The 23,095-nt window shown below is 58.7% G+C and overlaps 1 long non-coding RNA gene across 1 annotated transcript; it reads left to right on the forward strand.

Annotated features, from left to right (window-relative positions):
* Nucleotides 1-12,711: 12,711 nt before the first annotated feature.
* Nucleotides 12,712-16,993, forward strand: LOC144677918 (uncharacterized). Its single transcript, XR_013575862.1, has 3 exons — nucleotides 12,712-12,802; nucleotides 13,805-13,837; nucleotides 16,889-16,993. It is a non-coding gene; the product is annotated as an uncharacterized LOC144677918 (long non-coding RNA).
* Nucleotides 16,994-23,095: the final 6,102 nt, after the last annotated feature.

The following is a 23,095-nucleotide window of genomic DNA, read 5'->3' on the forward strand; positions in this document are numbered from 1 at the left end:
CCCGACACACACACGGACTGGACTACCCGTGTCCTAACCCGACACACGCACACGGACTGGACTACCCGTGTCCTAACCCGACACACACACGGACTGGGCTACCCGTGTCCTAACCCGACACACGCATGGACTGGGCTACCCGTGTCCTAACCCGACACACACACACGGACTGGACTACCCGTGTCCTAACCCGACACACGCATGGACTGGGCTACCCGTGTCCTAACCCGACACACACACACGGACTGGACTACCCGTGTCCTAACCCGACACACACACGGACTGGACTACCCGTGTCCTAACCCGACACACGCACACGGACTGGACTACCCGTGTCCTAACCCGACACACACACACACGGACTGGACTACCCGTGTCCTAACCCGACACACACACGGACTGGACTACCCGTGTCCTAACCCGACACACACACACGGACTCGACTACCCATGTCCTAACCCGACACACACACACGGACTGGACTACCCGTGTCCTAACCTGACACACACACACGGACTGGACTACCCGTGTCCTAACCTGACACACACATGGACAGGACTACCCGTGTCCTAACCCGACACACACACATGGACTAGACTACCCGTGTCCTAACCTGACACACACGCATGGACTGGACTACCCGTGTCCTAACCCGACACACACACGGACTGGACTACCCGTGTCCTAACCCGACACACACACGAACTGGACTACCCGTGTCCTAACCCGACACACACACACGGACTGGACTACCCGTGTCCTAACCCGACACACACACACGGACTGGACTACCCGTGTCCTAACCGGACACACACACACGGACTAGACTACCCGTGTCCTAACCCGACACACACACACAGACTGGGCTACCCGTGTCCTAACCCGACACACACACACGGACTAGACTACCCGTGTCCTAACCCGACACACACACGGACTGGACTACCCGTGTCCTAACCCGACACACACACGGACTGGACTACCCGTGTCCTAACCCGACACACACACACGGACTGGACTACCCGTGTCCTAACCCGACACACACACGGACTGGACTACCCGTGTCCTAACCCGACACACACACACGGACTGGACTACCCGTGTCCTAACCCGACACACACACACGGACTGGACTACCCGTGTCCTAACCCGACACACACACACGGACAGGACTACCCGTGTCCTAACCCGACACACACACGGACTGGACTACCCGTGTCCTAACCGGACACACACACACACGGACTGGACTCACAGGATAGTTGACCAGAAGCTGTGGCCGATTCCCTCTCTCCCTCTCCAACTATCTCTCTAACACAGCGAGTGACCCCAGGCCCTGGTTGAGGCCTGGTACGAGCAGAGACTGAGCGGTGAGGGGTGGGCCCAGGTGACAGCTGAGGGGGCACTGAGTCTCCACCAGATGCCTGCCTGGAAAGGTGGCGGAGGTCAGAGTTCATTCGTTCACAGGGCGAATCATTCACACACCCAGGTATGTCCCTCATCACTTCATCCCCCCCAGATTCTCCCATACCAAGTCAGGCATTGCTTCCCCGGTGAGAGGGAAGCACAGAGGAGACAGATTTGGATTCAGCACGGAGTTAAAAACCCCAAATCCCCTCTGCAGTCTTACTGGGCAGTTCCCATCCGCACTTTCTCTTTCTCTCTCAGCGCTGACCCTCCGACAGTGCGGCGCTCCCTCAGCACTGACCCTCCGACAGTGCGGCTCTCCCTCAGTACTGACCCTCCGACAGTGCGGCGCTCCCTCAGCACTGACCCTCCGACAGTGCGGCGCTCCCTCAGCACTGACCCTCCGACAGTGCGGCGCTCCCTCAGCACTGACCCTCCGACAGTGCGGCGCTCCCTCAGCACTGACCCTCCGACAGTGCGGCGCTCCCTCAGCACTGACCCTCCGACAGTGCGGCGCTCCCTCAGCACTGACCCTCCGACAGTGCGGCGCTCCCTCAGCACTGACCCTCCGACAGTGCGGCGCTCCCTTAGTACTGACCCTCCGACAGTGCGGCGCTCCCTCAGCACTGACCCTCCGACAGTGCGGCGCTCCCTCAGCACTGACCCTCCGACAGTGCGGCGCTCCCTCAGCACTGACCCTCCGACAGTGCGGCGCTCCCTCAGCACTGACCCTCCAAAGTGCGGCACTCTCTCAGCACTAACCCTCTGACAGTGCGGCACTGCCTCAGCACTGACCCTCCGACAGTGCGGCGCTCCCTCAGCACTGACCCTCCGACAGTGCGGCGCCCCCTCAGCACTGACCCTCCGACAGTGCGGCGCTCCCTCAGCACTGACCCTCCGACAGTGCGGCGCTCCCTCAGCGCTGACCCTCCGACAGTGCGGCGCTCCCTCAGCGCTGACCCTCCAACAGTGCGGCGCTCCCTCAGTACTGACCCTCCCACAGTGCGGCGCTCCCTCAGCACTGACCCTCCGACAGTGCGGCGCTCCCTCAGTACTGACCCTCCGACAGTGCGGCGCTCCCTCAGCACTGACCCTCCGACAGTGCGGCGCTCCCTCAGCACTGACCCTCCCACAGTGCGGCGCTCCCTCAGTACTGACCCTCCCACAGTGCGGCGCTCCCTCAGCACTGACCCTCCGACAGTGCGGCGCTCCCTCAGTACTGGCACTGGGAGCGTTGGCCTGGTTTATGATTCCGAATCTCTGGAGTGGGGCTAGGCCTTGTGACCTGGGGGTTGAGTTTTGGGATTGGCGCAGGCTCCAGCATGGGGGTGGGGTGGGTGTGGCCTGTTTGACCGAGCGACAAGATCTGTCCAATCGGACGACGAGGAACCCAATTCCTGATTGGCCAGGGCTGCGCCAGGACGGGCGCCAATGGCGGCCGGAATCCCGCGGGAATATCAGCACGGATAATGTCCCGGCGGGATTGGCGAGCAGGGGTTGGGGGGAAGGGCAGGTCTGCGTCTACCCCCTTCCCCCCCCTCTCTCCTGCCTTACAACAACGACACCTCAAAGCAAGGTCAGGACAAACCAACGATCCTTCCCAAATCTTCAAACCCGATTGCCAACAACATCCACTCACGCTGACACACTGCCTGTCGCTTCGAAAGAGCTTCACACACAACAACAACTTGCATTTATCTAGCGCCTTTAACCCAGTAAAAGATCCCCGAGGTGTTTCACAGGAAGGTCAATCTGACAGAATCTGACCCCAAGCCACATACGGAGATATTAGGGACAGGGGACCAAAAGCTCAGTCACAGAGGTCGGTTTTAAGGAGCGTCTTAAAGGAGGAGAGAGGGAGGGAGAGAGAGAGAGAGAGAGAGACAGAGAGAGAGAGAGAGGGAGAGAGACAGAGAGAGAGAGAGACAGAGAGGGAGAGACAGAGAGAGAGAGAGACAGAGAGAGAGAGAGAGACAGAGAGAGAGAGAGAGACAGAGAGAGAGAGAGAGACAGAGAGAGAGAGAGACAGAGACACAGAGACGGAGAGAGAGACGGAGAGGTTTAGGGAGGGAATTCCAGAGCTCAGGGCCCCGGGCAGCTGAAGGCACGGCTGCCAATGGTGGAGCGATGGGAATCGGGGGATGGTCAAGAGGCCGGAATTGGAGGAGCCCAGAGATCTCGGAGGGTTGTAGGGGCTGGAGGAGGTTACAGTGATAGGGAGGGTTGTAGGGGCTGGAGGAGGTTACAGAGATAGGGAGGGCTGTAGGGGCTGGAGGAGGTTACAGAGATAAGGAGGGTCGTAGGGGCTGGAGGAGGTTACAGAGATAGGGGGGATTGTAGGGGCTGGAGGAGGTTACAGAGATAGGGAGGGTTGTAGGGACTGGAGGTGGTTACAGAGATAGGGAGGGTTGTAGGGGCTGGAGGAGGTTACAGAGATAGGGAGGGGTGTAGGGGCTGGAGGAGGTTACAGAGATAGGGAGGGGGTGAGGAGGGATTTGAACACGAGGATGTGAATTTTGAAATCGAGGTGTTTCTGGACCGGGAGCCAGTGTGGGTCAGTGTGAGCACAGGGGGTGATGGGTGAAGGGGACTCGGTGCGAGTTCGGACACGGGGGCAGCAGAGTTTTGGATGAGCTGAGGTTTATGGGTGGAGCGATAGGGAGGGGTAGGGGGATGTTTGGCTTCCGCAACTCCACCCGTCACCAACTCAAACACTTGTTATTGTGAAGAGGAATACCTGTGGGCTGGAACAGGAAACACGATGGTTAACCTGGAAAAACTCCGGGCCTGTGGTTTCCCTGCTTCTTGGGCTTGGATTGGTCATCCTGATGCGAAGGTGGGCACCATCATTCTGTAATGTGACGGGTATCTCCCTATTGGATGGACTTGGGCAGCTCTTGGCCCCAAAGTCAGTCCTCGGCCATTTCTGATCGAAATGTCACTGAAAGCGTTGGCTGTGATGAACGTGCAGTGGTCCTCAGTGCCCGAGGGATGACAGGACGTGCCTGCACGTCTATCGGATGAGGCCTTAAACCTGAGGCCCTGTCTGCGCCCTCAGGCGAAAGATCCCACAACCATGACAGGAGGAAGAGGACACCTAGCCCCTTGAGAAGGTGGGGGTGAGCTGCCTTCTTGAGCCGCTGCAGTCCCTGTGGTGTAGGTACACCCACAGCGCTGTTAGCGAGGGAGTTCCAGGATTTTGACCCAGCGACAGTGAAGGAACAGCCGATATATTTCCAAGTCAGGATGGTGAGTGGCTCGGAGGGGAACTTCCAGGTGGTGGTGTTCCCCATGTGTCTGCTGCCCTTGTCCTTCTAGATGGTAGAGGTCGTGGGTTTGGTAGGTGCTGAGGTGACAAAAGGCTCTACATAAATGCAAGTTCCTCTTTGTTTACACTTTTGGGAGCCTCCCTCTCTCTGTAGAATGAGGTGGAATTTCACAGCTTGGCAATTTGACCCAAAGGCTCAAAGCCGGAGTTCTATTTTCCACGCAGACCTCCTCTACCCAATCGCGGGAAATGTTGGGAATTCGGTTTCACTTGCCAATTTTCCAGGAGGGGCTGAAGGTGCAGTAAAACACTGGGCCCCAGGATGGGGGGGCCTGCTCCAGCGTAGCACAGCCCTTTCCCGCTCATTGTGGGGGTGGCGTCAATCGGGGGAAGGGTGAGAGAGAGGAGGGGTGGAGGGAGGAGAAAGGGTAAACAGGGGATAGGGGAGGAGGGGGAGGTAAGGAGAATGCCAGTGAGGCCACAGGCCAAATGGAGAAAACCCCTTCAGGCCTGTCTGAAAATCGAGGCCTAGTTGCTCTGAACTTGACAGCATCCTCGAGGCCTCCCAATTGCTGACTCAGCCAGTCCTTCAGTCCGCCGGTTGGAATGTCAATGGAGAAGCCTAAATGTCGCCATGGTGACAACATGGGGCCTGTGCGCTCAGGCTTCAAAAACAATCAGGGAATGGACTGGGCCCGTTTCCCGAGCTCCCTCCTGAACAGATCCCAAAGAGAAATCTAACTTTCTGGAAACTGTGGAACACATTTTCCTGATCAATGAACTCCAGGTGCGAGAGAGAGAGAGAGAGAGAGAACCAGTCACAGCTGGAATATAAATCCCTCAAGGGTGGAGAAATGTGTTTACGCGATGTTAATCAGCTCCTAAGCACTCTGCGTCTTCATCCTCAATCCACACGTAGCCTGGCAATTAATCTCAGCTATCTACACCGCGCGGTTAATGAGGGCCTCCTTGAGGAGAGACTGACGCTCTGCTATCCCTTTACGTTCTCACTCTCTCTCTCTCTCTCTCCCTCTGTTTTTCACATTCCCTCTCTCCATCCCCTCTCAGTATTTCAGACGTGTTTCTGCAGCCCATGCTCAGGTCCAGCTGGAATGCTAGTATACCCTGCGTGGGCTGAACGGCCTCTTTCTGCAACATTCAACCTGTCTAACTCTCAACCCCGCTCAATCAGATGCTCATGGGTTAGAGCCCCAACTACAGAGGCTCGAGACCCCATAATCCAGACCGAGACACCCCCAGTGCCAGTGTTGAGGATGCACCGCGCTGTCGGAGGGTCGGTGCTGAGGGAGCGCCGCGCTGTCGGAGGGTCGGTGCTGAGGGAGCGCCGCGCTGTCGGAGGGTCGGTGCTGAGGGAGCGCCGCGCTGTCGGAGGGTCGGTGCTGAGGGAGCGCCGCACTGTCGGAGGTGCCGTCTTCCAGGATGAGACATTAAACCGAGGCCCCATCTGCCCTCTCGGGTGGGGGTAAAAGATCCCACGGCCACTATTGGAAGAAGAGCAGGGGGGAGTTCTCCCCGGTGTCCTGGGGCCAATATTTATCCCTCAACCAACATCACTAAAAACAGATGATCTGGCTCATTATCACATTGCTGTTTGTGGGATCTTGCTGTGCGTAAATGGGCTGCTGAGTTTCCTACATTACAACAGGGAGCACACTTCAAAAAACAGTCCTTCATTGTGTGTGAAACACTCTGGGACGTCCCGAGGGGGTGACAGGAGCTGGAGAGATGGGGAGATGGGGGAGTCTGTGCTGGGATTTGGGAGGTGGAAGTGAATATCAGTCCAGGCTCAAACCTCTTGACTGCGATCCACAGCCTGCTGTGATGCCCTATGTAGTTAAAGGTCACAACTCTTTCTGTCGGGGACATACATGGGAGACCTGTCTGGATGGGTGAGGGAATGTTTAGCTCCCTGAGGAGTTCAGACAGAGGTGGGGTAGGCTGTGAGGAGATTGAGGGGGTGTCTGGAGAGAGCGAGAGGTTTGATGGAGGGGCTGATTTGAGCATTGCTGCTTTGGGAGGGGACACTTAGCTGTCCAGTTCCCCGGCTCGGCTGACCATTCAGGTATTCAGCCTGTCCTTCACACTCACGCTGCCTGTCTGGACTTGCTCAGGTCCCATGGGGAGTCCTCCTGTACATCGGTCAGATTGCACAGTGTAACGTGACACCTCCCCCAGTCCCACACCCCCATCAGCTTCCCCTCCTCCCTCACACTCTCCCTCCCCCAGTCCCACACCCGGTCAGCCTCCTCTCCTCCCTCTGACACTCTCACACTCTCCCTCCCCCAGTCCCACACCCAGTCAGCCTCCCCTCCTCCCTCTCACACTCTCACACTCCCCCTCTCCCAGTCCCACACCCCGGTCAGTCTCCCCTCCTCCCTCTCACACTCTCACACTCCCCCTCTCCCAGTCCCACACCCTGGTCAGTCTCCCCTCCTCCCTCTCACACTCTCACACTCCCCCTCTCCCAGTCCCACACCCCGGTCAGTCTACCCTCCTCCCTCTCACACTCTCACACTCCCCCTCTCCCAGTCCCACACCCCGGTCAGTCTCCCCTCCTCCCTCTCACACTCTCACACTCTCCCTCTCCCAGTCCCAGTCCCACACCCCGGTCAGCCTCCCCTCCTCCCTCTCACACTCCCACACTCCCCCTCTCCCAGTCCCACACCCCCATCAGCCTCCCCTCCTCCCTCTCACACTCCCACACTCCCCCTCTCCCAATCCCACACCCCGGTCAGCCTCCCCTCCTCCCTCTCTCCCTCTCTCCCTCTCTCCCTCTCACACTCTCCCTCCCCCAGTCCCACACCCCGGTCAGCCTCCCCTCCTCCCTCCTCCCCTCCTCCCTCCTCCCTCTCACACTCTCCCTCTCCCAATCCCATATCCCCATCAGCCTCCCCTCCTCCCTCTCTCACTCTCACACTCTCCCTCCCCCAGTCCCTCACCCCGGTCAGCCCCCCCTCCTCCCTCTCACACTCCCCCTCTCCCAGTCCCACACCCCCATCAGTCTCCCCTCCTCCCTCTCACACTCTCCCTCTCCCAATCCCACAACCCGGTCAGCTTCCCCTCCTCCCTCTCACACTCTCACACTCTCCCTCTCCCAGTCCCTCACCTCCATCAGCCTCCCCTCCTCCCTCTCACACTCTCCCTCTCCCAATCCCACACTCCCAACAGCCTCCCTGCCTCCCTCTCACTCACCCTCACACCCATCCTCTCACTCTCCCTCTCACAATCTCAGTCCCAAATCCCCATCACTCTCCCCTCCTCCCTCTCACAATCTCAGTCCCACACCCCCATCAGCCTCCCCTCCTCCCCTCACACTCCCCCCTCACTCCCTCCCTCCCTCGCCCTCTCCATTATCTTTTACTCACTCACTCGCTCTCTCTCTCCGGCCCTTATCCAGGTGATGCCAGTCAGGGCCTCAGTGAGTGGGTAAAGGCCTCATACCCCACCCATTTTTAACATCTGCTATCCGACTACAGAGGCCTTCAGGACTCTTGTAAATCGTCATCCCGGCCTGATTAGTCCCATTATCCAGGAACGGGAGGAGGCCATTCAGCCCCTCACCGAGCCTGTTACGCAGGAACAGAAGGAAACTATTTAGTTAGTGAAGGGAACTGAATGGCCTTCTATTCCAAAATTCCTAGTTCTAACCACAGTGCAGTGATGACTTGCAGAGTTGTATAATCTCTCCGTGCAGATATGAAGAATGGTTAGAGGGGTGTGGATTAAAGAATTTGTATATCCTGTCCCTGGATGAGCCAGAGGCTCAGCAGAATCCAAGGCCGCAATACCAGCTGTGCTAAACAACGGACTCAGCAATAGGGAGACACGGAGCTCATTGTGTCCGAGCCCACACTACAGGGACTTGAGCCCATAATACAGGCCGACATACTCACTGCCAATACTGAGGGAGCGCCGCACTGTCGGAGGGTCAGTGCTGAGGGAGCGCCGCACTGTCGGAGGGTCAGCGCTGAGGGAGCGCCGCGCTGTCGGAGGGTCAGTGCTGAGGGAGCGCCGCGCTGTCGGAGGGTCAGCGCTGAGGGAGCGCCGCGCTGTCGGAGAGTCAGTGCCGAGGGAGCGCCGCGCTGTCGGAGGGTCAGCGCCGCACTGTCGGAGGGTCAGCGCCGAGGGAGTGCCGCACTGTCGGAGGGTCAGTGCTGAGGGAGCGTCGTACTGTCGGAGGGTCAGTGCTGAGGGAGCGCCGCACTGTCGGAGGGTCAGTGCTGAGGGAACGCCGCACTGTCGGAGGGTCAGTGCTGAGGGAGCGCCGCACCGTCGGAGGGTCAGCGCTGAGGGAGCGCCGCGCTGTCGGAGGGTCAGTGCTGAGGGAGCGCCGCGCTGTCGGAGGGTCAGCGCTGAGGGAGCGCCGCGCTGTCGGAGAGTCAGTGCCGAGGGAGCGCCGCGCTGTCGGAGGGTCAGCGCCGCACTGTCGGAGGGTCAGCGCCGAGGGAGTGCCGCACTGTCGGAGGGTCAGCGCCGAGGGAGCGCCGCACTGTCGGAGGGTCAGTGCTGAGGGAGCGCCGCACTGTCGGAGGGTCAGTGCTGAGGGAGCGTCGTACTGTCGGAGGGTCAGTGCTGAGGGAGCGCCGCACTGTCGGAGGGTCAGTGCTGAGGGAGCGTCGTACTGTCGGAGGGTCAGTGCTGAGGGAGCGCCGCAGTGTCGGAGGGTCAGTGCTGAGGGAACGCCGCACTGTCGGAGGGTCAGTGCTGAGGGAGCGTCGTACTGTCGGAGGGTCAGTGCTGAGGGAGCGCCGCACTGTCGGAGGGTCAGTGCTGAGGGAGCGTCGTACTGTCGGAGGGTCAGTGCTGAGGGAGCGCCGCACTGTCGGAGGGTCAGTGCTGAGGGAGCGCCGCACTGTCGGAGGGTCAGTGCTGAGGGAGCGCCGCACCGTCGGAGGGTCAGTGCTGAGGGAGCGCCGCACTGTCGGAGGGTCAGTGCTGAGGGAGCGTCGTACTGTCGGAGGGTCAGTGCTGAGGGAGCGCCGCACTGTCGGAGGGTCAGTGCTGAGGGAGCGCCGCACTGTCGGAGGGTCAGTGCTGAGGGAGCGCCGCACTGTCGGAGGGTCAGTGCTGAGGGAGCGCCGCACTGTCGGAGGTGCCGTATTTCCCATGAAACGTGAATGTGAGATTCGGTCTGGCCATTCAGGTTCAGTCTCTGGCTGGACTGTGGTCTGTTGATGACCACCGTGTCTGCCATGTCTAAATGGTAGGGCAGCCGCAGCCGAGCTGAACTCTTAAGGGCTGGACACAAGCACTGGCTGCCCACAGCGAATCAATCGTGGGGCTTGTGTGATTGGAGTTCTGGCGTCAGTCGATGCCAGTGACACGTGCACCTGAAGGCGGTGTGGTCCTGAGCCCCACACACAGAGCAGGGGAGTGGCAGGCTTCACTCCGGGCCTGCAGCTCTGTCTAAACTCCCTCCAAATGGAGGCAGCCCTTTGACATCACACACTGAATTTGAACTGTGTTGTGCAGGATGTGGACAGAAACCAACATCCAAGCTCTTGTTATCACAGAGAGGAAATTGTTTTCAAAACACCTGCCTCAGTCTCGGGGATCTCCGAGTTCGTTTTAAAACAACAACCTGCATTTATCTAGCACCTTTAACGCAGTAAAGCCTCCCCGAGGTGCTTCACAGGATGGTCAATCAGACAGAATCTGACATACGGAGATATTAGGGACAGGGGACCAAAAGCTCGGTCACAGAGGTCGGTTTTAAGGAGCGTCTTAGAGGAGGAGAGAGGGAGAGGTTTAGGGAGGGAACTCCAGAGCTCAGGGCCCCAGGCAGCTGAAGGCACGGCCGCCAATGGTGGAGCGATGGGAATTGGGGGATGCTCAAGAGGTCAGAATTGGAGGAGCGCAGAGACCTCGGAGGGTTGTAGGGGCTGGAGGAGGTTACAGAGATAGGGAGGGTTGTAGGGGCTGGAGGAGGTTACAGAGATAGGGAGTGTTGTAGGGGCTGGAGGAGGTTACAGAGATAGGGAGGGGTGTAGGGGCTGGAGGAGGTTACAGAGATGGGGAGGGTTGTAGGGGCTGGAGGAGGTTATAGATATGGAGCGTTGTAGGGGCAGGAGGAGGTTACAGAGATAGGGAGGGTTGTAGGTGCTGGAGGAGGTTAGAGATATGGAGGGTTGTAGGGGCTGGAGGAGGTTACAGGGATAGGGAGGGGTGTAGGTGCTGGAGTAGGTTACAGAGATAGGGAGGGTTGTAGGGGCTGGAGGGGGTTACAGAGATAGGGAGGGTTGTAGGGGCTGGAGGAGGTTACAGAGATAGGGTGGGTTGTAGGGGCTGGAGGGGGTTACGGAGATAGGGAGGGTTGTAGGGGCTGGAGGAAGTTACAGAGATAGGGAGGGTTGTAGGGGCTGGAGGAGATTACAGAGATAGGGAGGGTTGTAGGGGCTGGAGGAGGTTACAGAGATAGGGAGGGGTGTAGGGGCTGGAGGAGGTTACAGAGATAGGGAGGGGTGTAGGGGCTGGAGGGGGTTACAGAGATAGGGAGGGTTGTAGGGGCTGGAGGAGATTACAGAGATAGGGAGGGTTGTAGGGGCTGGAGGAGGTTACAGAGATAGGGAGGGGTGTAGGGGCTGGAGGAGGTTACAGAGATAGGGAGGGGTGTAGGGGCTGGAGGGGGTTACAGAGATAGGGAGGGGTTTTGGGTCTGGAGGGGGTTACAGAGTTTGGAAGGGGTGCAATGAGTGGTTGGAACATGAGGATGCAAATTTTTAAAAATCAGTGAGTGTCGGTCACCGAGCAACAGGCGGACGGAACTTGGTAGGAATGAGGAATGAGGAATGAGGGAGCAGCTGCAGCTGCTGGTGGGATCTTGCTGTGCTCAAATTGGCTTTCTCGATTCCTTCAAGAGCGGCTGCACTGCAAATGCAGCAACGGGTTTGCCACCAAGCCCTTGGGGGGGGACGCTGAGCGCACTGGGGAAACACAGGTTCCTGCTTAACGGTGCGAGGCTTAAACATTAAACGAATTTAATTGGAGAAAACCACCTGGCTTCAGGGGAAATGGAGAGGAGACTGAGTCCCGGAAATCTCAGCAGAATCTTCCAGACGTTGCTTTGTTCTGTCATGGCACATCCAAAACACCCAGCTTGAAACAGGCCAGGCCGGTTTTACAGAGAGGAACAGATAAAGACTCGCAGCGATGGAGGGGCTGGAAGATTCAGTGTATGTGCAGTGAGAGGAGGGAGTGACTCTCCTGTTCTGGGAATACTCCTCCTCTGCTTTCCGATACCGTCACTGACCTCAACCGGTTCCCAACTGAAGTAAACATCAGGTGTACACGTCCTCGTTGGGACGAGGGGTGGATGAGGTTTGGGGGCGATGGACAATGTTTCATTTTTATTTTCAAGCTGTCCATAACTGACCCTCCAACCCCATCGAGGGCACGGAGACAGCTCCAACTCAAGGCTGAGCTAGCACAGATGGGACAGGCTGAATGGCCACCTTTAGGATGTCTCATTTCTACCCTCCCACTTTTATCAATTTTACCACAATCTAGTCGACAGCTCGGTTTAACGCCTCATCTGCCAGACGGCACCTCTGACAGTGCGGTGCTCCCTCAGCACTGACCCTCCGACAGTGCGGCGCTCCCTCAGCACTGACCCTCCGACAGCGCGGCGCTCCCTCAGCGCTGACCCTCCGACAGTGCGGCGCTCCCTCAGCACTGACCCTCCGACAGTGCGGCGCTCCCTCAGCACTGACCCTCCGACAGTGCGGTGCTCCCTCAGCACTGACCCTCCGACAGTGCGGCGCTCCCTCAGCGCTGACCCTCCGACAGTGCGGCGCTCCCTCAGCACTGACCCTCCGACAGTGCGGCGCTCCCTCAGCACTGACCCTCCGACAGCGCGGCGCTCCCTCAGTAACACTGGGAGTATCAGCCTGGATTATGGGGTTCAAGTCCATGGAGCCCGTGCCTCCGACATTTCAGACTCTGGGTGGGGACTGATGGTTGGTTGGTCTGGTTGGGATTGGCAATGGCTTGAACCTGTGACCTATTGCTGACATTCCCTTGCAGGAGGAGGCGATACCGGAGCTGGAGATTGATGTTGACGAGCTTCTAGATTTAACCAGTGAAGAGGAAAGGGCGGCAAGAGTGAAGGTAAGAAACAGACAATGGAGCCTTTATGGTGTGTGGTGAGGCTGAGGATTAATCAAATTGTCACTTGTTCATTATCTGAGCCGCAATCCAAACCCCCGGGCTAACTCTCCAGGCCCCTGGGCCTCAATCCAGGCCCCTGGGCCTCAATCCAGGCCCCTGGGCTCGCTCTCCAGGCTCCTGGGCCTCAATCCAGGCTCCTGGGCCTCAATCCAGACCCCCGGGCTCGCTCTCCAGGCCCCCGGGCCCCAATCCAGGCTCCTGGGCCTCAATCCAGACCCCCGGGCTCGCTCTCCAGACCCCTGGGCCTCAATCCAGACCCCCGGGCCTCAATCCAGGCTCCTAGGCCTCAACCCAGATCCCTGGGCTCGCTCTCCAGGCCCCTGAGCCTCAATCCAGGCCCCCGGGCTCACTTTCCAGGCCCCCGGGCCGGCTCTCCAGGCCCCCGGGCCGGCTCTCCAGGCTCCCGGGCCGGCTCCCCAGGGCCCCGGGCCGGCTCTCCAGGCCCCCGGGCCTCAATCCAGGCTACTGGGCCTCAATCCAGGCTCCTGGGCCTCAATCCAGGCTCCTGGGCCTCAATTCAGAACCCTAGGCTCGCTCGCCAGGCCCATGGGTTCAAACGATCCCGAGAACCCGAGTTCAGATCCAGCCCTGAGCAGTTTGAGAATTTGAATTTGGCTGAATCACTGCTCTCAGTAAACAGCGACTGTGTAGATTGTTAATAACCCCAACCAGGCTGCACCAAGGCCCCTGCAGTGATGGAGAATCTGCCAGTCCTTACCCGGCCTGGACCTCAATGTGACTCTGCCCCACAGGAGCTGAGTCTTACCTGAAGGGGTTGAGTGAGTTACTCGAGCGTTCGATCCCAGAGCCTTGTGGAGGGGCAATCGGTAACTGCTCGGAGTGGAAGCCAAGGCCCACCTCCTGTCTGTGTGTTCGCAGAATGAAGCCTCTCGCTTGGCCCACGTGCTGCGCAGTAACAACCCTTTAAATTTTCTCTTGCAGGAACTTCTCATCGAGTGTTACAAACCAACTGACGTGAGTACACAGCTTGGCGATGACTCTTTAAAAGCAAATAGTGGCCGAGACACAGGAGTCCCACGGTGCCTCACAGGGGTGGTAGCTCAGGCCCAAGGCTCCGTCCGCCCTCTCGGGCCCGAGGCTCCGTCCGCCCTCTCGGGCCCGAGGCTCCGTCCGCCCTCTCGGGCCCGAGGCTCCGTCCGCCCTCTCGGGCCCGAGGCTCCGTCCGCCCTCTCGGGCCCGAGGCTCCGTCCGCCCTCTCGGGCCCGAGGCTCCGTCCGCCCTCTCGGGCCCGAGGCTCCGTCCGCCCTCTCGGGCCCGAGGCTCCGTCCGCCCTCTCGGGCCCGAGGCTCCGTCCGCCCTCTCGGGCCCGAGGCTCCGTCCGCCCTCTCGGGCCCGAGGCTCCGTCCGCCCTCTCGGGCCCGAGGCTCCGTCCGCCCTCTCGGGCCCGAGGCTCCGTCCGCCCTCTCGGGCCCGAGGCTCCGTCCGCCCTCTCGGGCCCGAGGCTCCGTCCGCCCTCTCGGGCCCGAGGCTCCGTCCGCCCTCTCGGGCCCGAGGCTCCGTCCGCCCTCTCGGGCCCGAGGCTCCGTCCGCCCTCTCGGGCCCGAGGCTCCGTCCGCCCTCACGGGCCCGAGGCTCCGTCCGCCCTCTCGGGCCCGAGGCTCCGTCCGCCCTCTCGGGCCCGAGGCTCCGTCCGCCCTCTCGGGCCCGAGGCTCCGTCCGCCCTCTCGGGCCCGAGGCTCCGTCCGCCCTCTCGGGCCCGAGGCTCCGTCCGCCCTCTCGGGCCCGAGGCTCCGTCCGCCCTCTCGGGCCCGAGGCTCCGTCCGCCCTCTCAGGTGGAGGTCAAAGTGCCCACGCGCTCACCATTTAATAGAGGCCTTTTGTGGGAGGCAGTGCCTTGGCGGTGTTGTTGCTGGGCTAGTTTTCCAGGAACCCAGGGTAATGCCTGTCCAAATCCCCACCAGGGCAGCCGGTGAAATTTAAATTCAGTTAATAAATCTGGAATCGAAAACTAGTCTCAGTGACGGTGACCATGAAACTATCATCGATTGTTCTGGTTCATCTGATAACCAGCCTGAGGCCTACACTTCCAAATTTAGGCTAGGCCAAAGCCTGAGGCCTACACCTCCAACCCATCTGGGTCACTAATGTCCCTTTAGGGAGGGAAATCTGCCGTCCTTACCCGGTCTGGCCTACATGTGACTCCAGACCCACAGCCACGTTGGGGGTTGACTCTTAAAAATGCCCCCTGAACAAGGGGCAGTCAGGGATGGGCAATAAATGCTGACCCAGCTAGTGACCCCCACATCCCCGTGAACAAATAATAAAACAAAATCCCTCAGAAGCGACTGTCCGCCAGTGTTCGCGTTCCCGACGTCGGAGCGAATTCTTGACCTTGTTCGGGAATTGTCCGGACGGCAGGGATCAGGCCAGGGAGCGGGGTCAAGGGGCGGGTACTCGAATTGGCCGGATGGTGACCGCTGCTGTCCCACAAGGGGTCGGCGCTGGGGCCTCAGCCGTTTTTACCGCATTTATCCACAACGGGTACAGATGGCTGCATCTCCAAAACTTCCGACAGCAACAGAGGTGAGGGGCCGGGTGGAAGGGGAACACGACAGGGGATATTGATGGATTAAAGTCAAGGGGAAAAACTGTGGCTAAAGGCTTCCAAATGTGGGCAAATGTCAGGTGACCCTGAAGAGGGTCAAACAGGCGACTTTCTGAACAGTGAAAGCTCGAGGGAGGTGATGGGGTAAAGGGAGTTGGAGCGTTCCCCGCACACAGATCACCGAGAACTGGCAGAAACAGGAGGGGGGGAGGAAGGAATCTAAGAGGCTAATGGGACGTTGCCTGTACACCAGGGGGAGGATGAGAATACGAGAGGGAGGAACACCACACGTTCATCCCAGCTCCTCAAAGACCTGGTCAGAGCCCGTAGAGAGGCATGGCCAGCACAGCTCTGGACACCAGGCCTGAGGAAGGATAGACCGACCTGGACAGGGGTGGGTGGAGGTACAGTGTAGATTTACCAGAACGAGACCCCAACTCCAAAGGGTTAAACCACGAGGTGGCAAGGCTGGTGGAGGAGGGGCACGGGTACCTCACACACAAACCAGGCTTGTATTGCCTGGAATTTAGAAGATTAAGGGGTGACTTGATACAGGTTTTCGAGATATTATGGGGGCAGAGAGAGAGAGAGAGAGAGAAACTACTCTCGCTGGTTGGGGAGTCTGGGACTCGAGGGCAGAATCTATAGATTAGCGACAGACTTTTTTTCGGGGGTGAGATTAGGAAACACTCGGACACTCGAAGGGTGGGGAGGAGTTTGGAAACTCTCTTCCCCCACACGGCGACTGATCCATTGTTATTTTTAAAATCGGAGAGGTTTTTGTTAACCGATGGTTACTCAGGGATTCGGGGGCAAAGGGTATATTTGGGGTTAGGTGAGGAACAGCGGGGCAGGTGAGAAGGGCATTGTACCGGGGAGAGCACAAAACAGCTTGTTCCTTCAGTAATTTGTAACAGGCTGTTACTCAACCAGCCCGCGTTTGCAAAACACTAAAAACGTCTACTGTTAGACGGGATTCCGTGATTGGATAGCACTTGGTGAACAATCCTGAGTGCGCTAATAGCAACATTAACAACCAATTTAAGATAATCAGTCAGGCTCATGGAGTGCCTCATTTATGCTCGCTGGAAGTGACATACATTCATACGTAGGGACCCATCCTCTGCAAACAAGAGGAATATGTTCAAGCCTTTGCGCCTTTTTTGAATTACCCGGGGAACTTGGGGAGCCTAGAGTTCCCCGTTGCTTTCTCCCTGGCAATGCCTCAGTCAATCAGAGACAGCTTGCCAACCAATCAGGGTTCCCTTCCTCTCCTGTAGTATAAATTGTTGCGAGTGTTTGAAATTTGGTGTTCTTGTGTTTGTCCCAATGAGTGCAAAGATGAGAAGTTTCGCCGAGAAGTCTCTCTCTCTTTTGAGCAATGCTCAAGGACGAATGGCGCTGTACCGGCGGGAGCCCCCCCCCCGTCTTTCTGACGTGTCTTCCTTCTCGTTCTCCAGGACTTTGTGAAGGAGCTGCTGGAGAAAGTCCGGGGCATGCAGAAACTCAACACGCCCAACAAGTTCAGCCCGCACCAGAGCAAGTGATGGCTTCAGGCGGCCAAGGACAGTCCCCAGGAGCGCGGGGAGCGGATCTGGGGCTGTGTACTGAGAGGGTGGATGGGGGAGTGGAGGGCACGGGGGGGGTGGCGGGGGGGTTGTGGGGGGAGGGGGGATTTAAGTGTTGGTAAGGGTAGGGGGTGGGGGAACAAAGCAGGAATGGCCTCACAGGACTGGGGCCTTGATGTAGCACACGGGAAGAGAGAGAGAGAGGGGCAGGGACAGGAGAGGTCACTGGTGAAATCGCTCTCTCTCTCTCTCTGGGGCACTTTCTTATTTTAACCTCCCCTCCCCAGCCTCGGAAGGAAAATGGAGGGTGGCGATTTCGGACTCTTGGCATTCAAACCTCTCCTTTCCTCTCCTGCGTGTGGGGGCACGGTAGTGGGGGAGGGGTGGTGCTTGTTATACTTTCCCTGTTATTAATTTTAAAGTGTAAAAAAAACTGCTGTTTTTTTTATTGAAAATGAATTAAAAATCGCTTTGTAAAAAATAAAAAAACCCCGCGCACACGTGAAGGGCACGAGTGGACTGGAGGAGGAAACCACCTGTTTCTCCATCGCTTCGCGTTCCTGTCAGGCCCTGCAGCGGGTAAACCAGAAGCCAGGGTTTCAGAAGGCTCTCCGAGGGCTTCGGCCACTCTAGGCTGAGGCTGCAGGGTGAATCAAAGATAGGCTGGACCAAAGTCTGAGGCCCATACCTCCAAATCTAGGCTAGGCCAAAGCCTGAGGCCTACACTTCCAAATCGAGGCTAAAGCCTCAGGCCGACACTTCCAAATTTAGGCTAGGCCAAAGCCTGAGGCCTATACCTCCAAATCTAGGCTAAGTCGAAGCCTGAGGCCTACACTTTCCAAATCTAGGCTAGGCCAAAGCCTAAGGCTTACACTTCCAAATCTAAGCTAGGCCAAAGCCTGAGGCCTACACTTCCAAATCTAAGCTAGGCCAAAGCCCGAGGCCTACACCTCCGAATCTAGGCGAGGCCAAAGCCTGAGGCCTACATTTCCAAATCCAGGCTAGGCCAAAGCCCGGGGTCTGCATGCCCAAATGGTGAAGGGAGAGGGTGGTGGTTGGGAGACAGTGAGGTGGGCGCCTGAAGATTTAACCTCTCGCGTGTGAGGAAAAAGTAAAATAGAAAAAGAAACCCCACCTTTCTGCGTTGCTCCTCACCCGCTGGTGGAAACCAGCTTCATCTCCATGCTTCATCTCTCTCTGCGTCCGCACGCACAGGGCAGGATAGGCCCATGCTCCATCTCGAACCTACGCCGAGTCAGCCAATCTCGCCCGGGCCCGCGATCGGCCTCAGTACCACTCACCAGGACCTGGGTGGGTCACTGTTGTCGACTGCAGTCTAACGTCCCAGCCTGGCCACGCAGGAAGTGAGCACCTAACGCCCCTGGATGATGTGGGCTGGGTGCTGTGATGCCCCACCATGCCGGACAGCCTAATCGCCTGGGGATGACGTGAAGGGTTGAGGTTTGGAGGAACGGGTTGGTGCTGGTGCTGGAGGGGGACACCAGCAGTCAGAGAACCACGGCAGCCATCCTGTCAGGCAATTTGACCAAGTGCGGCACACAACATCTGCAGTCACCCCACAACACGGCTACAACATGGGAGGGAGGGAGGAAGGGGACAACACATTGAGGGACTTTGTGGAGGAAAGGGAGGGCGGAGAAGGGACAGCGAGGGAGAGGGGGTCGAGGGCTGTTTTTCAGCAGAGGGGTGATAGCGGCAGAGTTTAAGGGGCAACACCTGCACCAGGGTCTGGTCAAAGATGGGGGTCAGGAGGGAACACTCCACTGCCCCCATGTCCGAACTCACACCGAGTCCCCTTCACCCATCACCTCCTGTGCTCACGCTGACCCACACTGGCTCCCGGTCCAGAAACACCTCGATTTCAAAATTCACATCCTCGTGTTCAAATCCCTCCTCACCCCCTCCCTATCTCTGTAGCCTCCTCCAGCCCCTACAACCCTCCCTATCTCTGTAACCTCCTCTAGCCCCTACAACCCTCCCTATCTCTGTAACCTCCTCCAGCCCCTACAACCCTCCCTATCTCTGTAACCTCCTCCAGCCCCCACAAACCTCCCTATCTCTGTAACCTCCTCCAGCCCCCACAACCCTCCCTATCTCTGTAACCTCCTCCTGCCCCTAAAACCCTCCCTATCTCTGTAACCTCCTCCGGCTCCTACAACCCTCCCTATCTCTGTAACCTCCTCCAGCCCCTACAACCCTCCCTATCTCTGTAACCTCCTCCAGCCCCTACAACCCTCCCTATCTCTGTAACCTCCTCCAGCCCCTACAACCCTCCCTATCCCTGTAACCTCCTCCAGCCCCTACAACCCTCCCTATCTCTGTAACCTCCTCCAGCCCCTACAACCCTCCCTATCTCTGTAACCTCCTCCAGCCCCCTACAACCCTCCCTATCCCTATAACCTCCTCCAGCCCCTACAACCCTCCCTATCTCTGTAACCTCCTCCAGTCCCTACAACCCTCCCTATCTCTGTAACCTCCTCCAGCCCCTACAACCCTCCAAGATCTCTGGGCTCCTCCAATTCCGGCCTCTTGACCATCCCCCGATTCCCCATCGCTCCACCATTGGCGGCCGTGCCTTCAGCTGCCTGGGGCCCTGAGCTCTGGAATTCCCTCCCTAATCCTCTCCCCCTCTTCCTGAAGCGATTACTCTGGAACAGGAGGCCATTCAGCCCCTCTCGAGCCTGTTACACAGGAACAGGAGGAGGCCATTCAGCCCCTCTCGAGCCTGTTACACAGGAACAGGATGAGGCCATTCAGCCCCTCCTCAAGCCTGTTACACAGGAACAGGATGAGGCCATTCAGCCCCTCTCGAGCCTGTTGCACAGGAACAGGAGGAGGCCATTCAGCCCCTCCTTGGGCCTGTTTCTTCCACACAATCGCGTCTTATCTGCATCTTAACTCCATTTCCACCCGGGCCTCTCTCTCCTCTCAGGGGACAGCTGATTAAAAGATAGAGAAGGGCGGGGAGGTGGTTGGTGATGTTGTTTATAAACTGCAGCCACTGGATTGAAATAGAAATCTGACTGCAGACTCCAGGCACTGACAGGGAGAGGGGCCATTGCTGGTGCTGTGGAGATAGAGGCAGCTATCGAGCTGGGGGGGGTGGGGGTCAGGTTGAGGACTGGGGTCAGGCCTTCTCTACCCCACCCGCCCCCCAGAACGTTTCCCCAACTTGGCAGGGAGAGCGAGGCCCGGCGATTCTCGGCAGTGAGGGGCAGATCAGATCTCGAGTGAAGTCCCTCCCCTGTGGAGTGAGCTCCTGGGATTGGCTCTGACTGAGCTCGGGAGTAGGGAGCAGGTGGAATAACAGGACCGAGGGAGGCTCCTATGTTTAGGCTGGGGCCCGGAGGGAGGTGGGAGAGAGACTCTGCCGCCGGGGCCCCCTCGACACTGCACGTCCGGGGAGAGGCAAGAACCACAGACGGGGGTGGGGAGAGAGACCGAGACACAAGATCATTTCACCCCCCTCGGGACGTCCCAGAGCCTTTCACGCACAATGAAGGATCCTGTTTGTTTTCAAGTGTGGTCCCTGTTGTAATGCAGGAAACTCAGCAGCCAATTTACGCACAGCAAGATCCCACAAACAGCAATGTGATGATGACCCAGATCATCTGTTTTTTAGTGATGTTGGGTGAGGGATAAATATCGGCCCCAGGACACCGGGGAGAACTCCCCCCTGCTCTTCTTCCAATAGTGGCCGTGGGATCTTTTACCCCCACCCGAGAGGGCAGACGGGGCCTCGGTTTAATGTCTCATCCTGAAAGACGGCACCTCCGACAGTGCGGCGCTCCCTCAGCACTGACCCTCCGACAGTGCGGCGCTCCCTCGGCACTGACCATCCGACAGTGCGGCGCTCCCTCGGCACTGACTCTCCGACAGTGCGGCACTCCCTCGGCACTGACCTTCCGACAGTGCGGCGCTCCCTCCGCACTGACCCTCCGACAGTGCGGCGCTCCCTCCGCACTGACCCTCCGACAGTGCGGCGCTCCCTCCGCACTGACCCTCCGACAGTGCGGCGCTCCCTCGGCACTGACCCTCCGACAGTGCGGCGCTCCCTCGGCACTGACCCTCCGACAGTGCGGCGCTCCCTCGGCACTGACCCTCCGACAGTGCGGCGCTCCCTCGGCACTGACCCTCCGACAGTGCGGCGCTCCCTCGGCACTGACCCTCCGACAGTGCGGCGCTCCCTCGGCACTGACCCTCCAACAGTGCGGCGCTCCCTCCGCACTGACCCTCCAACAGTGCGGCGCTCCCTCGGCACTGACCCTCCGACAGTGCGGCGCTCCCTCCGCACTGACCCTCCGACAGTGCGGCGCTCCCTCCGCACTGACCCTCCGACAGTGCGGCGCTCCCTCAGCACTGACCCTCCGACAGTGCGGCGCTCCCTCAGCACTGACCCTCCGACAGTGCGGCTGCCCCCATATCTGAACTCTCACTGAGTCCTCTTCACCCTTCACCCTGTGCTCACTGACCTACAGTGGTTTCCAGTTCAGGAACGGTTCGATTTCAAAATTCACATCCTCGATTTCAAATCCCTCCTCGCAACCCTCCTTATCTCTGTAACCTCCTCCAGCCCCTACAACCCTCCCTATCTCTGTAACCTCCTCCGGCCCCTACAACCCTCCCTATCTCTGTAACCTCCTCCAGCCCCTACAACCCTCCCTATCTCTGTAACCTCCTCCAGCCCCTACAACCCTCCCTATCTCTGTAACCTCCTCCAGCCCCTACAACCCTCCCTCTCTCTGTAACCTCCTCCAGCCCCTACAACCCTCCCTATCTCTGTAACCTCCTCCAGCCCCTACAACCCTCCCTCTCTCTGTAACCTCCTCCAGCCCCTACAACCCTCCCTATCTCTGTAGCCTCCTCCAGCCCCTACAACCCTCCCTATCTCTGTAACCTCCTCCAGCCCCTACAACACTCCCTATCTCTGTAACCTCCTCCAGCCCCCACAACCCTCCCTATCTGTAACCTCCTCCAGCACCTACAACACTCCCTATCTCTGTAGCCTACTCCAGCCACTACAACCCTCCCTATCTCTGTAACCTCCTCCAGCCCCTACAACCCTCCCTCTCTCTGTAACCTCCTCCAGCCCCTGCAACCCTCCCTACCTCTGTAGCCTCCTCCAGCCTCTACAACTCTCCCTATCTCTGTAACCTCTTCCAGCCCCTACAACCCTCCCTATCTCTGTAACCTCCTCCAGCCCCTACAACCCTCCCTATCTCTGCGCTCCTACAATTCCGGCCTCTTGACCATCCCCTGATTCCCATCGCTCCACCATTGGCAGCCGTGCCATCAGCTGCCTGGGGACCCTAAGCTCTGGAATTCCCTCCTTAAACCTCTCCGACTCTCTCTCTCTCTCTCCTCCTTTAAGACGCTCCTTAAAACCGACCTCTGTGACCGAGCTTTTGGTCCCCTGTCCCTAATATCCCCGTATGTGGCTCGGGGTCAGATTCTGTCTGATTGACCTTCCTGTGTAGCACCTCGGGGAGGTTTTACTGGGTTAAAGGCGCTAGATAAATGCAGTTGGATTATGGGCATAAGCCCTCTAGTTGTTCCTGCACCCACAAACTTCGGACTCCAGAGAGGAAAGTGTGACCTACTCAGACTTACAGAATGTGCCGGAACAAGAGGAAGCCATTCAGCCCCCCTCTCGAGCCTGTTACACAGAAACAGGAGGAGGCCATTCAGCCCCTCGAGCCTGTTACACAGAAACAGGAGGAGGCCATTCAGCCCCTTCTGCGCCCTCCCCCCTCCGGTCACTTTTGTCCGAAGGCAGACAAGGCCAGGTGTCCGGACTTTAAGCCCCCCCAAGGAACCAGGAGCTCTCGACTGCTCGAGAGGCTCGAGGTTAAGAGGCTGCCCGTGTACAAGAGGATGGGGTAGGGGAGGTGGGCTTGCTGGGGGAGTGGGGGGAAGAGATGGATTGAACTGGAGTTTCTGTTGAAGGCTGAATTCTCCCCTCCCCCTCCCTCCTTCACTTCCTGCCAGCTGGGAGAGTCAATCACCACGGCTTTGCTGGAACAGAGAGGCCTCTGTCTGCAGGCCGAGGGGTGGGGGCCGAGGGGGAGGTGGTGGGAT

This window comes from Cetorhinus maximus, unplaced genomic scaffold, assembly GCF_964194155.1.
Source record: "Cetorhinus maximus unplaced genomic scaffold, sCetMax3.hap1.1 HAP1_SCAFFOLD_3286, whole genome shotgun sequence".
Lineage (NCBI taxonomy): Eukaryota > Metazoa > Chordata > Chondrichthyes > Lamniformes > Cetorhinidae > Cetorhinus > Cetorhinus maximus.